This window comes from Tupaia chinensis, unplaced genomic scaffold, assembly GCF_000334495.1.
Source record: "Tupaia chinensis unplaced genomic scaffold, TupChi_1.0 Scaffold143574_1, whole genome shotgun sequence".
Lineage (NCBI taxonomy): Eukaryota > Metazoa > Chordata > Mammalia > Scandentia > Tupaiidae > Tupaia > Tupaia belangeri.
The window spans coordinates 3,283,201-3,286,704 of record NW_006203419.1 but is presented as its reverse complement, the minus strand read 5'-3'; positions in this window follow the sequence as shown (position 1 = coordinate 3,286,704).

Below are 3,504 nucleotides of genomic sequence, written 5' to 3'. Positions count from 1 at the left end.
ACTATGGTTTGAGTCCCGGACCTGGAGGCTTGCTTTCTCACTTTCCCTCTCTCTCTCCCTCTCTGTGTGTGTCTCTCTCTGGAAACAGTAAAATAATAATGATAAATAAAGTTAGATAAGGTAATTAAAAAAGAAAAAAGAAAATAAAGATCCCCTGGATGATGCAATTTTGAGAACATGGAAAACTTACCTGAACAGATTCTGAAGAACACAGGAACAGAAGCCAGATTGCCAGGAGGTAGAGAGGAGGGAAGCAAGACTGAGGAAACAGGGACTGGAGGGGACTCTTTAGTCATGCAGAGCTGAAAAGAGAGAGTTGCAGGAACTGGGAGGATGTGTTTTTGAGAAAAAGAGATTGGCTGTGGGATGCAGAAAAGGGGACCAGAGGGAGATCTCAGAGAGATCCTCGCCCCAAGAAGTAGGGAAAAGGGGTCCCTAACAAGGAAGGAGAGTTGGGGGGTAAAGGAGTGCACCTCTCATGCCAGGAAGCGGGCAGCAAGGTTATTTACTGGGAGTAGAGGAGAATGGCTGGGAATTTGAGGTCATTTGAGGGTAAGTGAGGTCTCTTTCATGGTTTGGACATCAGATCTGCTGGGGCTGCTGAGCAGGGGAGGTGGAGGAAGCCGAAAGGGCAACACACAATGCTTCTTTGAGCACCCTTTTGCATAAATCCCTTGCCCACCAGTCAGTTTTTCTGCCAGACAGATTTCCAGAACTCATGTTCTGGGGGAAGGGTGTGTGCACCTAAAAGTTGGTGATATCACACTTTTAGGTGGAAAATTATATTGATGACAATGTTTTTATCCTTTCTTTATGGGGAGAAAGCTTCTAGCCCTTAGAGTTGGACTGGGTTTTATTTTGTAGTGATCGGCTACCAAGAGGAAGTCCCTCCTGGCCTCCTGGCCTCAGGCTAGCTCTTCTCCTGTCTCCCCCTTATAGCCTGGACTCTTATCTGCGACACAGCTGTGTTCTCACCTGTAGCACATTCCTCCTCTAGGGCATTCTTGTCCTTTTTTTTTTTAAAGGCAGAGGGTCAGAAATAGGGGTAGTAGGGATAATATATATATACATATGTATGTATGAAACTAGAAATGGAAAATTATTGACAATAACACGCATGATTAAACCACCATGCAGTATATTCTGGATGGGAAATCACATTTTGTATGCTGTGATGCTGCTTAGGGAATAAATGTAAATTAATTAATAAAAAAAATTTCAGAAAAAAACCCCAAAAAAACAAGGTATCTGGTCAGCAGCATTCCCTCTCCTCAGAGCTTTGTTGGGGGTTATTGTCCCCTCCTGGCCTCCGCACTTCTTGCCCTCTCATTCCTCTCATCTCCTTTGTTCCTCAAAGTAAATGATTTGGGTTGCTTTCTGTTGCTGTGTTTAATCCTCCGGTTCCACCCCAGGAAAACAGGCTTGTTTTAGAGATGAGGACTCTGAAGCTCAGACAAGTGGAGTCATGGGGTCACCAGGTGACACATGACTAAGCAGAAATTCAGTTTCAAGTATTCAGTTCTTCTTTTAAACGTGAGTCACCCTGTCCTGGGTAAACACACACTACACACATACACACACACACGTGGACACACACACACAGGGTTCCATAGTGTCACAGAGGTAGGCTCTATAAATAAAGCTACAAAAACAAAAACATAACAAAACAAAAGATTTATTTATTTATTTTTGTTTTGTTTTTTTTTTGAGAGAATTTTGATACAGGGCACATGCCTCTCCAGAGAGACTGACAGAGATGGAGAGAGAGAAAGCGAGAAAACACCCCCAAGGGGGATTGACCACAATGAATCCCTTCTCCTTCATTCTTCTCTTGGGATTTTGGGCACGCATGCACACGCACCTGACGTGAGTTTCAAGCTGCTGAGTCCAGGACTTAAATCATGGTCTGCCATGTGGGAATCCAGTGCCTCAACCACCATGCCATGTGCTGGCCCCGTTACTTTTATTTATTCTTCTTCAGTTTTACCAGAGAGAAACTAACACAGAGAGAAAGGCACCTTTTCTTGTGTGTGATGGCTTCTCCATGAAGATTTCTCACCCACCCTCTCAGTCATTGCTGGTACCCGGAGGGCATTGCTTCCCGATGGTGGCATCCATAGCTATGTCTGTGCTAGTGGTCTTTCTGGTGGAGGGTTGTCAAGTTATGATCTGACTCTACAATAGACTATTTTTTGGCCTTAAAAAGGAAGGAATTCTGATACATGCTACAACAGGGTGATCCTTGAAAACATTACGCAAGTGAAGGAAGTCAATGACAAAAAGACAAATAATGACTAGTTCCACTTAAGTGAGGTACCCAAAATAGGTAAATTCATAAGAAAGAAGGTAGAATGGTGGTCACTAGGGGCTTCGGGGCGAATGGCAAAGATAAAAGTCTGTTTTTCCCTATTTCTAAAAATCCCTTTTAGAGGCCCTGGGGTGAGTTACGCCCACAGACACTAACAGGCCATTTTGGCACATTTAATAACAAAACTCTTCCTACATCCTGCCCCTGACATAGTACCCCTGCAGTGGGTGAGTCAGGCCCACAAGCATTAGCACCATCATTTTGACTCATTGATAACAAGACCCTTCCAACGTCCTGTCCTTGAGACAGTACCTTGTAACCGTACAGAAGCCCCCTTATGTCTGTGACTAATTTCTTCCCTAAACCTACAAGCCCCACTTCCACATGTCCTGCCTTTTTGGGCTAGGCCAATAAAAAGCTCTTCACTAAATTCACTCTCAAAATCAAATAAAAGAAAGCCCTGCACCTGATCACCCTGAGAGAGAGGCATGTTTTGTTTTCTCTCTGGTCTAGGTCTCACAAATTCATGCTTAAAAATAAACTGTATTAGGGACCAGCAGTTAGTGTAATGACTATGTTGCTGGACTCCCATGTAGTCACCCCCGGTTCGAGTCCCAGACCCAGTGGCTTAAACTCACGCCGGGTGTGTGTGCGTGCGTGCCCAAGATCCCGAGAGGAGAATGGAGGTGAAGGAATTGCTGGGTGGCCATACTCCCTGGGGGGTGATTTCTTGCTTTCTGTCTCTCTGTCTCTCTCTCTGTCTGTCTGGCGAGTGCACACTCCCTATAGCAAAAAAACCTCTCCCCAAAAAACAAATAAATAAAAATAAAAAAATAAACCGCATTAATTATTATTTTGGTAGAGTTGGTTATTTCCCCATTGACTATGGGTAGCTATTGTTTAATGAATTTCAGTTTGGAAGGATGACAAAGCTCTGGAGAAAGATGGTGGTGATGGTTATACAACAATGTGAATGTACTTACTGTAACTGGGTTATATACTTTGAAATTGTTGGACCAGGGACCAGCAGTTAGCGTAATGGCTATGTCGCTGGACTCCCATGTAGTCGACCACAGTTCACATCCCGGACCCAGTGGCTTAAAACTTGCGCTGGGCGCGTGTGCGTGCGTGCCCAAGATCTGAGAGGAGAATGGAGGAGAAGGGATTGCAGCGTGGCCATCCCCCCTGGGGGGTGA